The sequence below is a fragment of the Solea solea genome, chromosome 2 (genome assembly GCF_958295425.1).
Source record: "Solea solea chromosome 2, fSolSol10.1, whole genome shotgun sequence".
In the NCBI taxonomy this organism is placed as follows: domain Eukaryota; kingdom Metazoa; phylum Chordata; class Actinopteri; order Pleuronectiformes; family Soleidae; genus Solea; species Solea solea.
The window spans coordinates 33,280,002-33,292,840 of record NC_081135.1 but is presented as its reverse complement, the minus strand read 5'-3'; the positions used below and the strand labels follow the sequence as shown (position 1 = coordinate 33,292,840).

Here is a 12,839-nt window from a genome sequence, read left to right as displayed (position 1 = left end):
TTCTTTTTGAAAGTGAGGCAATCTTCAACTGTCCAAATGTCCCCAGACCTTCTGAATTGCATTTATTTACCACAGCGCCACATAATACTCATCATCTGTGAGGTATTCTCCTGACCTTGAAGCGCTGATAATAAAGTACTCACTGCTCAGGAACCTGTCAGAGACTGGTGATTTCTACCAAAGGCAAATCAAAAAGTACTGTACACATTCAGCTCCTCACTACTACTCACATATGTATTATATATGTATTTATTAATTCCACACACAGTTCAGCAATGAGAAGAAATGCAAGAAACACTGCACTTTTGGGAGTCGTTTTAAACAATTTCCAGATAATTATATAAATAAATAAATAAATAATTAATAAAATCACTGGTATTGATCATTATTCCACTCACACCGACAGTCACAATAGAAGGAGGGGATAAATGTGGTTATCTTTCTTCTCTCTTTGAAACTTACAGTACAGTAGAAGGGCAGCCTTGAAACACAATACACAGGACCAACAGAGAATCGGGTACAGTCACTCTGCTGCAATATGAAAAGACAAAAAAACTAAAAAACCCAGAGCAAACTACAAAATGTCCACCCCTGCGGTGAGTTGAAACTGCTTTCAGGCTTTTGCATCAGTTCCTCGTGAGAGCGCAGAAATCTTGTAGCACCTCAAGGACAAAATGTCCAATGTGAGGTATGAGCTTCATAATCAATATTCTTCACTATTTTATCAAAATATGTGAGATGTGGCTCACGTTTTGTTTTTTTTCCAGACCACTGCGTCCTTGAACTTAATAAGTTCATATTTACATCTTACCGCACCTTTGGATCAAATGTGAAGACATTCCCTTAAGGCCTTGTTGATATACAACAAAAGAAGAAAAAAGAAAAAAGAAAAATGCATCTGACAGCCAAAGAAGCAAACAGCCAACATATTGAAGTCTTAAAAAAGCTGCTCGAATTTTACAAGCATTGCTTTGTTTATGAAAACTGTGTTTGCGTTACACATGAAAGACATGAAGAATCCATCAGATCTGGAAAGCATTTTGTGTGGGATCAGTTTCTCTTGGGGAAATACTTGTGTAACTTTCATCTGATGTGCACTTATGTACCGTTAAATGTACTTATACAGTTATGCTTATGTGCAGTTTAAAAAAAAACAACGGTGAAATTAAGAACCATCAGACACACGGGTAAGTTTAAAATCAGGTGGATTTACAGCAAAAAAGATAAATCATGCATATTTGTAGTGATCTCAAATCAAAAGGCATACAGATGACTCTTAATGGGGTCAATATTTAGGTTTTATGAAGCACACTATTTCATGAATACGTTTCCCTGCTTTGTCTTGCCGTTAGACAGAGAACTGACAGACAGAAAGGACTTCCCAGAACAATAAGATAAAGAGCTAATCATATTCATAAGACATCACAGACTAGAGCCATATTAGGGGAAACGGCAGCCACGTTTTCAGTGAGCGCTACAAAGGAGTGCAACCATGCAGTCAGCCCTGACTTTGTCTCAGTACCTCATACAACCACATTTCCAAATAAGATGAACTTTCCCTTTGACCAAACTTGGTGGGAGTATTTTAGTTTTTACTGATATTATTCCGATACGGTCATTTCAGACCATTTATGAACTACAAAGCTGTTAACGACACATTTGTGCTGGATAATTACTGATGCAAAGATGCAGTGGACTGCACATTTTAACACATTGTAATGTGTTAAAAAGTTAATACACAGGTTAAGAATAAACTGCATTGAATTCCATTCATTTGGACAGCCTAAACAACGCATTATCCCTAACCTTAACCATAACCAGTTAATCCCTAACCCCAACCTTAATCTAACCACAATTCCAATCCAATTAACCTTAAACTTAACCAGGTGTGATGCCTTTTACACACCATGTGATAGAACCTATAAGAACTATTGGTATATTACAGCATCAGTGCCATCCTCACAGATGAATAAGCTTTGATCCCTGCCCAACGCAATACAGGGCTGCAGTGGATAATCAATTACAAAATTAATCACCAGCTATTTTAGTGATCAGTTAGTAATCAGTTCTCTTATTTTTCAGCTTCTTAAACGTGAATATTTTCTGGTTTCATTGCAAAACATCATCTCTATAACCTTTCATCTTGGGGAAGCACATTTTTCAAGATTTTCCCGACCAAATAATTGAGTAAAATAATCAACAAATGAATCAATTATGGAAATAGTCATATGTGGCAGCCCAATATCTAACACAGATGTACAAACAAAGTTAACTTTTATAACTAAAAAAAATACCACACGTGACTTTCATGATGCACGTACTCTATTCATAGGTTCTACAGAAATGATGCCAATCCAAAAATAGGTTTTGATGTATAAGGTATCCTTGGGGACACATGAAATCCTTGAGAGAGAGAGAGATAGAAAAAAGAAAACTTAAGTATGTGAAAACAAATTGATCACTGTAAGACAGGAAGTTAATGGGTCATTAGGTTTGACTGAGTAGCAGTATGGTGCCAGTACAAAGTGATAGATTCAGGCTATCGAGTCAAATATCGTTGCGACTACTGGGAAGAGCTAGTGATAAACAAACCATTCTTTTAAACACACCTTGAAGACAGAGTGCCAATTACTTTTTTTTAATCTGGTTTAAATGGTCTCGGCATTGATTGAAACACTGTCGAAAGATGAAAAATAATGAGCGACGCCTTGGTGTCCTCGTTACAGTTCAATCTTGGTTTCATCAGACCAGAAAACCTTGTTTTCCTCCCCCAATAACTTGCTTCTCTGTCCTCTGCCAGGATGCTAAGACCACCAGAGAGCTGCAGTGATACTTGCCCTTCTAGATGTTTGTCCCATCACCACACAGGATCTCTGGAGTTCAGCCAGAGTACACTCATTAGGTCCTTTGTTTACCTCGTCTACCAAGGACTTTCTCTCCTGATTGCTCAGGTTGGGCAGGGCAATCAGCTCGACTTTTGGTTGTTCCATCTGTTTATGAATTATGGAAAGGGATGTGGCTCTTGGGAGCACTTAAAGGAATACTTCACCGATTTGCATTTAGCTTTGTATTACTAGAATAGGGGTGGTTTCTCCTGAGTTGAGAAGTATCTTCGTTCTTTTCTTTGTTACGTTCCCACCAGTGACACTTGGTCCTGTTAGCAAAGATGGTGTACACTGTTTACATCCTGGGAATGAGGTCCCGCCCCCCTACGAGTGGGTCTAAAAAGTACAGTTTCAAGCCTCAGACCAAGTGTCACTGGTGGGTCATAAATACTACCCCTATTCTAGTAATACAAAGCTAAATGCAAATCGGTGAAGTATTCCTTAAATGACTTGATTTGTGGTGTAGACTCTACATAGAAATGTTCATAGTCTTTGTGTCCAAGTACCTGAGACCTGTATTCTCTTAAATGGCCATAAGAGGAATAAAATAGCACACATTTCTGTTTCATTATGTCATGGACAGTAGATTGATGAGGGAGAATGAAGGAGAATGTTCCTTAATTCACTGCCAGAACACAAAATAATATATGACGGAAATGTAGTTTGCATATACAAACACAATGTGGGTTTTCACTGTAAGGGGAAACTTTGCCAGGGCTCAGAGTGAACTGAAGAACATTTAAATGGAACAAGCTTAGGAGGGTGGAGACTGTGACATTCCTCAGTCTGCCAAAACATAGCATCTATGCTGCTGGGGGGAAAAAAAGAAGAAGAAAAAGGGCATTCTGTATTTACAGGTCGACACACTGCATAGCCAGATGAACAAGGACACAAGTATTGTTTACATTTCACAGAAAAACAGGGAGTGAGGATTGTGCAGATCTCAGCACCAGATGACTCTGCAGTATCTGGACTGCCAAAATGAAGACCTTGGCAGTGGTGGCTTTGGTACTTTTCTGTAGGACTTTTTGAGAAGCAGCCTTTTGGATTTAAAAAGCCTTTCCCCCCCGAAGGAAGTGATCACTGTCTCTGTCTCTCTCTCTCATTCTCTCATTTCCATGTTGAAAATATAAAACTTAAAGACAAAAGCAGCACTCCCGGGGTGAAAGACACGTAGGAACTGCAGCTGAGGTTGTGCTCTAGTGTTCTAAAACAAGCAATATGAGGTAGGGTTTGACAGACAGGATTCTTAAAGAAAAACAAAGGTGTGATATTTCGTCAGTCCTGTGCAGTGGCTTATTATCACAATTAGGAACTTATTTCCGCAAACCTCTGGTAGCAGACACTCTGGCTGACTTTCTGTTTGTTTGTTTGTGCTGTGCTGTGCTATGATGTCATACAGCGCCCCACCTCCCACCTGTGTGTGATGTCACTCACTCTGACTGACAGCCGCAGTGTGTTCGGCCTGTTTTAATAGCTTCCTGCCTGGTGATTCAACAGCAGCCCCTTTGGGAGAAGTGCCGACCCCGAGGCACAAACACACACGCGCACACACGCAGACTTTTACACAGAGCTGTGAACTTCCTCAGTCTCCTTTCAATGTGTGCGCCCGCTGCAGTGGGAGTAATAGGTTAGGTCTGCTCAATGCATGCATGTACAACAGTGGTTCAGTGCACGCACAACAAAGTGCATACTGGGCTCACAGTTTACTCATTTGACTTGACACAACATTAATTTCCCATTACGATGAATGCCGGCATCCAATTAAGGTCTAATCACAAAATGTAAACGGACACACACGAGCAACAAAATGCTCCTTGTGTGGTGCTTTGCGATGCTTTATGATGGTAATTAAAATAACAGTATGCAGCCTCTGAGGGCTGACATCTACCATGATAAAAATGCACAGAGCACTTTTTAAACTAAGAAAAACACTTAAAATGTCAGTGTATAACCTCACTCATCTAGGTAATTGTTTTCCTCAAGTTTTAGTAAAAAAAAAACAACGACATCACTTACTTAAAATGTAATCAAAAGCCATCAAAATAGCCATGTCCAAAGTCTGAGCAATTCACCTTTAGTGACTCAAACATTTGGAATTTAGGAAAGACTTTGTGTCCTCGGTGACCCCGAAGAGTCGTCTCCTCAGCCCACACAACAACGTAAACATAAGAAATGAATCCAAACAGTTTGGTTAAAGCTAATGACAATGAAATCTTGCTTAAACCGAGGGAAAAATAGGTTTACGTTAGCATCCCAGTTACAAATGTCTCTCAGCCACACACTAATCTGACCCATATGCACTGGAATGGCAGCAGGCTTTAACATGGGATGGAAAGCAGTGCATGCAACTGTGGCTCCAAAATAATGCCCCCAGAACAGCAAATTCAACAAAGATCCTCCGTTTTCTTCACTTTGCTCTCGCCAGCACTGGAATCTGGCCGGAAAAAACGAAACAAATAACTCACCACAACAACAATCTGTTTATGAATTTAGTCCCGGGAATTCCTGAGCTGAATCAGCCGTGGTGTCTAAGTGAGTAATCTAAAAGCCAGACTTGCTCTCTCTCTCTCTCTTTCTCTCTCGTATGGACACTCCTGTGGATCAAATGCAGCACCCTGACATACCTTATCAAGGAAAGTCACAGCTGTAGTCTTTGCAAGGTGAAGGGGGGAAAAAAAACAAACCCAGAAGAAGATCCTTGAAGAGAAAGAAGCATGCACACAACAACAACTGAGCTGAGATAAAAGCTACTTACTTGCCTTAAAACTGGGAAGGAATAGTGAGGAGGAAGTTCCAGCAGACCTTAATAGTTTTCAGCTGTGCCAGATGGTGGTACACTAAGGGCTGCAGCGAGGAGAAATGATGGGGTTTGCAAACTCAACAAGAATCTTTTGCCTAGACACATGATACTTGACATTCAAACCCAACTTCCCTCCGCCCACAGTTTTGTCCAAAATGGATTCTTTTGGAGTTTTTGCGAGTGTGTAAAAAAAAAAAAAAAAGAGAGAGAGAGAGAGAGAGAGAGACCCCTTTTTTCGTCAGAAGCCGTTTCACTGCGACGCGCCGTTACATTCCAGAGATGACCTATAAAAGCCAACGTGCCAGAGGTTGCAGGCTGACCCCTCTGTTCCACTATGTGATTCATCCTCACAATATGTGCAATGGCAACAGACCCGGGACAACATGTTGGACTATCCAAAAACAAAGCAGCTAAACAGCAACGACAATATAAAAGTATTGTCAATTTAATAATTCCATTCACTTTTTTTTCCCTGCACTCCAGAGACAATGGAGACTGGAAAGTGTGTCCTGGCAGTGGGAGCTTCACATTCTGACATTTAATTTTTTATTTATTTATTTTTTTTAATCACACAGAGAATGACTGTCAGTAGGACACTGTCAAAGAGAGGAGGAGAATGCAAGGGCAACACAAACAGCATGATGGATGCTTTTCTTTTTTTCCCCTCATATATTCCCACATCTAAAACCGCAACCAAATGTTCTCTCCCTGGGGTCTCGTCTGAAATTGTCTGTCTGGCTTTACATCCCTCAAAGCCTTTTAAGTGTCTCAGAGAGGTACTACTCGAGGTACAAAGACCCCTTTTCAAGAGTTAAAAAAGGGAAGAATGTACATTTCCAACAAATAAACTGAGGAGGAAAGTTTATTGAAGAAGACGTGAAAAGGAAGTCAGAATAATCGAATAAACGAACGGCTCACGTGATCAGCTGTTTGTGGTCGGGTGCTGAAGGAATTTTAAATATTGGGCTTTTAGTTTCCTAACAATGAAGACATTTATCCAAAAAATAATGAACATTAATTCACACGCATACTGAGGCACTGAGGTGAAAAAAGGAGTGCAAAGCACAACTAAGGCGAAATAAAGGCCTTTAACACAGCCATAAGAACACTTAAGGTATCCTGCTGTGGTTTAGATATTCAGCTCAGTCAGGGCCTTGGGTGGAGGTGGCGTGCGAGTTCTTGTTTTGGCCGGCAGATCTTTAGTTTCTGCCCGAGAAAGCATTTCAACTACAGGGAGGGTCTTAGGATTTTGTGCTGTTCACACTTTATTTTTCTAGGGGTTGTCTTTGCTCTGCCCTGTATCATTTCATGTTTGCGTCTTGTATGGACAGCTGTGGTGGCGTAAGGGAAGTGGCTGAACCAGACACTTTCCGGGAAAGTGGGGCCCTTTACACTCCACACAGACATGCACACACGCAGACACACACACACACACAAAAAACTGGGTAAAAAATGTTTTACAAAGTGCAAACTATAATGGATAAAAATACAAAAGTAGTATTATGTGTTGTCTGTGACACTTTTCTGCTTCTTGTTTTTGTCTCCGTGTGTAAATATACACTGTGTACTACTGCATGTTGCTTCTGCACCAGAGCACAAACATAAAGAGTGTCCATTTTCTGAGAAGCAACGACATAATTGAAAACAGCAGCAACGAAGAGAGAAGAAAAACAACTCTGATGCATCCAGGACAAAAGTTGAAAACAACATGAGCGAGGAATCTTCTCAAGTATGGAAAGATAAAGTATGATAAAGTTGCAACACACTGTTCCTTTCCCCTTATTTAATGCGCCACGATAAAATGTACAGGGAGGAAAGAAAAAAACTATTTGGACAATATCAATAAACAAATACGCAGAAGATTTAACGCATCTTCGTCCTGCTGTCACGGTGTTTGCAGTTCTTATGTTTTACAGATTTAAACAAACTCAGAGTCCAATAATTTCATTGCTGTGTGTGTGTGTGTGTGTGTGTGTGTGCACACGAAGTGGGCGGCGAAGCAAGAATGTGCGTCTCAATGAGAGGCATCTCAGGAAGGGTTTTTCATTGAGATTTGCAGCCTCCCTCCCTCCCTCCCTCCACATATCGGGCAACAATGTGAAGCAGCGACGCTACTTTACCTGTGAATTTATTTTTAGCTGGCGTGACGGGCACAGCCACAATCCTCCCACGTGAATCTGTGCCAACACGCGGCCCGCTATCGTTGTAATAAATGAAATAAATAACCACGGTAATCCCTGAATAATTGCTTTCCACAAAGCTTTTTGTCAAGTCATTGTGTAAACCTCTGCCTGTTCAAACTTAGGTGTTAACTGTATGATTTAATCGGCTCCGTAATGATGCGCTCAGCACTTAACTCAAAGTACAGCTGAGGCTGATCAGTTATTTGCTCATTAACGATATTGGATCGCTTGACATGATGATGGCCCTCACCACAACCTTTCAAACTCCTGGTAAAAGCTTAAATAAAAAGAAGGATTCATCCTGAGAGCGCCGTGAATGCCTGGGCGATATGTAAATGCAGTTTATCCAGTTGTTCTTGACACGCTGCAGTCCGGGCCAAAGTGATGTATCGGCAACCTGAGAAAGAGTGTAATCCCATAAGCCACATTACTAACATTCCCTTAGACTCTATATAATATTTATGTCCTATCAATGAGCACGATATGTGCAATCTACAAAAGCACTCACCAATGTAGGTCACGTTGAAATATTTAGGTTGCGCATCTCAACAGTAGTAAATGACTTGGGGTGAATAACTCATAGTTTATGGTGCTTTTACGTTATAGAGTGCGAGCACTACTCGTGACTCAACTGGGTCTCTTTTGCTTTGCCATTAGGGATAGCACCTGGTACCTGGAGGTTTTTTCCATCACTGGAAGCAAACCGAGCAAACCGAGTAATTCCAAACTGTAGATCAGTTAAAAATGACTTACAAATCCTCAAAACATCAATGTCAAACTCCAACAATTAGCAAGGACATGTCAATATTTAAAGGAATACTTGCATTTAGCTTTGTATTAATAGAATAGAGGTAGTATTTTTGGAAAATTGTGCTTCCCAAAATATCTTCATTCTTTTTTTTGTTAGGTGTCCACCAGTGACACTTGGTCCGAGGCTTGAAACTGCAACGCTAATTCCGTACTTTTTAAGACCCACTCGTAGGGGGACGGGACCTCATTCCCAGAATGTAAACAGTGTCCACCATCTTTGCTAACAGTTACGCTAACAGGACCAAGGGTCACTGGTGGACACGTAACAAAAAAAAGAATGAAGATATTTCTCAACTCAAGGGAAACTGATGTTCGGAAGCACAATTCTTAAAAAATACTAGCCCTATTCTAGTTATACAGAGCTAAATGTAAATCATTGAAGAGGAACCCAGTGTATGTAGCGACAGTACTGCAGAAAGCCGGCGATCGTGAGCTGAATCACAACCGTTCAGCTGTATTTCAGCTCAGCGACTGTGACAGACGGAGTCTGCGCTCCAGTCATGCAGAAAGTACTGAACTAATCTTTCTAATGTTTCAGTACACTGAGAAGAACTGCTTTGCCTGCACTAGCTTTTGGGTTGTTGTGTCGCGCATAGACGTCACAGCAGTTTCCCATGACCCCGTCCACGTTGAGGAGGTACTAAGGCGTAATGGAAACGATGTGCCTGATACCAGAGTAGAGCTGAGTAGAGACGAGTGGTGCTAGAACTGTATAAGGAAAAAAGCGCCATTTGAATGTGGAATGTTTGTTGGTGGCAGATGGGCTGGTCCGAGTATTTCAGGGACTGCTGATCTCCGGGGATTTTGGTCTAACAGAAGAGAAAACATCCAAAGAGCGGCAGTTCTCTCGGTATACCAATGCGTTGTTAAAGCGAGAGGACAACGATAAGACTGGTTTAAGATGATAGTAAAGCAACAGCAACATGACGAAGCTTAACGCAGCTGGGCTACAGCAGCTAAAGATCACAGTGGGTGCCACGCATGCCGCTTTATTCGGTGTCTTGTGTACATGATAAAGTGACCAGTGAGTGTATTATTGCAGTCATCTATCTTATGGCCATCATGTTTTAAGACCTGTAACTTGTGATTGAGACCATTTACTCTCAAGAATAGGTTTATTGATGTAATATTTTGATTTAAATGGCAGGTCATTTTCTTTTACAAGCCATTCAAGAGAATTCAAGTTTCAGACCCAGCTCCATTTTGCAGACCCAGATACTTGAACCATTAATTTAACCGCGTTAATTAGAACGACAAAAAGACAGATTTCAAACTTGTGTTTGATGGACACAAGCCTAAATTGTCATTGCGTCATACAACGTCTGATAAGCCTCGAACTTAACTAATCCATTTAACTTGCATCCACTTCCCAGCATGGAATCTATTTCACTTAAAATTCTTACACAGCGGAGGCTGTTATGTGTCTTTAGATGTGTATTAGCGCTGTCAGTAAACTAGATAATAAACTATGATAAAGCAGCGCAGCACTGCTGAGCAGGCTTTTGCACTGCTGTTGCAACATTCTTAGCGGCTTATTGTGAATAATAGCGTACGCTAAAAAGATGTCACGAGAGTTAAGAAGGCTCTCCATAGAAAATGATTTAAGACGAAAAAGAGCACACTATTTAGTTTTAACTTAAAGCTGCAGTGTGTAACTTACAGTATAGCATTTTTGTTGTTGTTATTGTTGATGTTATTATTCTGCATGTGTTTGGTGTTCTTGAACTGGAATTATACACAGTAACCAAAAACAAACTGTTTTCCCTGAGACTTTTTGTGGGCACTTCTTTCAGTCATACTCTGAACTCTTTACAATCACAATGTCGCCGTTGCCTTCATCCGTCTTGGCATAAAACAAATCCCTTCCTGGGAACGAGAAGATAAATATGCCACTATACTGAGAAACACAGCAAGAGTCATGTGGAGCTGACGGGCTTACTCGGCATAGTGAACCCATCTGACATTAGTTATCCGTATATATATATATGTTATATTTTGAAGTTATTCACTAATGTTGTGTGATTTGCGATAAGTGAAAAACATATTTTAAGTAGCATTAACATTAGACACTTACTTTAGGGAGCGATATGCATACCATTACTCCCCAGGCAACATACCTACAGAAGTAGCACTACTCAAAGGGCATGTTGTCACCATAACAGAGAAAAGTGAATTTGAATTTATTGTCTTTGAGTTTTCCTCAACATTGTTTTATAGTGCACCTTGGCTGTTTTAAAGGTGTTACAGGAAGTGCCAGTAGTCCTTTTTGGCAGCTACCACAAAACACATTCTGTGGAATTGATTTGTAGAACAACCCCTTTTCTGTGTATGCGCTTTCATCCGATTGTTAACTCTGTCAAAAACAGTTAAGTCATTGGAGGCGATGGCAAAACCTCATAGAACATTATTTTTCTTAAAGCTACACATCACACGCCAAAATCAATCTACCTCCAAACTGTGGAGCAGCAAATTCAATAGGTCACAAAGTAGTGTTTTTTGGATGATTGTACACTTGGAAGCTAATTAAAGTAGGTCAGCCGTGCAATACCATGAGGTACAAGGTTGAAGCGGGAACATGTCATCTGTTAATGTTCCTCTTGTCACCTCACAACTGCCTCACAACTGCATTTTCGCTCTTGACAGCTCAAAAGGTCATGTTTGCCGTTACGGTGTGACTAAAGTTAACTTTTGCTCCACAGTTTTCTGATTTTGCCTGCAGCAGCTGTCTGGAAGAGACAAATACCACTCAATACTAAACATTAAGGGTACAGAACAACTTTAAAGTGCCTTCACAGTTGTCACAAACCAAGTGCAGGCATTTATTTTTGTTCCAAGCCGATTTACTGTGTGTCATCTGTGCCAGAGATTTGAAAATTGACTTAAATTTCTGTTCAGAATCACAAGTTATTAGGCAAGCAACATTTCTATAGACATATCCGGAGGCATTTCTGAGATAATGTGTTTAAAACAATGCACAGATAACCCATTAACATGATGCATAATACCTAAAACATTCACTTATATGCAGCAATATAAATGGAGAATTCACAGAAAATTTAACTGCACTCACTTATTTCTGCTTTGCCGTGCCAGAGAGGACACAGACTACAGTATATTACCAGTTGTCTTCAAACCAAGCTGTTGGAGAAAGCAGTGATCCGATCAAGAGGTATTTGGCACAACTCATTAACTTCCTAACTGTACAATTCAATTTGACTGATGTTGGAGAAAATGTGCCATTTTGAGACAAACTTTAAATAGAGGGGACGCGGAACACATGAGATCAGGCGGTGTGTGTTAAAGTACGCGTACATCTAGCATGACGTCTTGAGGATAAAAAGTAACGGAGAGAGAACTTTTAATGAAACGGACCATTTAAGTGAAATCTAAATGGCAGTAAATAATCACTGAACTGTGGCCCAAATTTTGCAGGTTCATGCTGTTTAATGTATTGATGATTTTTGTTGTTGATGGTGTTATTATTCTGCCTCTGTTTGGTCTTGGACTGAGACAGTGTTTGGGGGCAGGTTGGTGCAAGAAGCATTTATCCCATCAGACTTCTGAACGACTGAGTTTTTTTTCCTTTAAACGTTTTTGTGGGTCCTCCTTTGCATTTTCAGTCATACTCCAACCTCTTTGCAGCCGCCTCGATGTCTTCAACTCAACTCAAGCAAGTCCAGTCACCCACACATACCACTGAAGAAGATTATGGCCTGGATGACTGAGACCCTTCACTGAGACCCTTCACTGACACCACAATACTGAGAACTTGTGTGGCTTGAATGTAACAGACATTTGTTTGTACTTAATAAGTTGTTCTTGTTGTTTATAGATTAGGATTTCAAAATAATAATGGTTGCAGAATGTTTGGGGGATCTTTGCAGTGACACAAAATGTCAGTTCAAGTGTTTGTGACTTCAGCTCTCTGGAAAATGACGGATCTCATCAAGATTGGTATTGCAAGTCTGACATTTTCAAAGATGGCAGCACTTTAGTGGATACTTTAGATGGTTTTCACGATGGGGGAAATCAGGAACAGGGAATACAACCCATATCTTTTCATGAAATGTTTTCGGCCTGGTCTGACTTTTACATAGTAAGACCTGGTAGTAGACTCACATCTGAAGTATTTATTTTTATGGTATGCATTAAAAACTG

At 40.4% G+C, this 12,839-nt stretch overlaps 1 protein-coding gene across 9 annotated transcripts in view; it reads right to left on the bottom strand.

Annotated features, from left to right (window-relative positions):
- gulp1a (GULP PTB domain containing engulfment adaptor 1a) overlaps positions 1-12,839 on the bottom strand; it is a 71,071-nt gene that overhangs the window by 24,982 nt on the left and 33,250 nt on the right. The window contains exon 1 of one of the 9 annotated variants that reach the window (XM_058622638.1): positions 5,644-5,780. The exons of 5 other annotated variants lie outside the window; for them this stretch is intronic. The gene's annotated coding sequence lies outside the window, so the exon portion shown is untranslated. 3 more of the 9 variants (XM_058622636.1, XM_058622639.1, XM_058622640.1) reach the window with 3 other exon arrangements.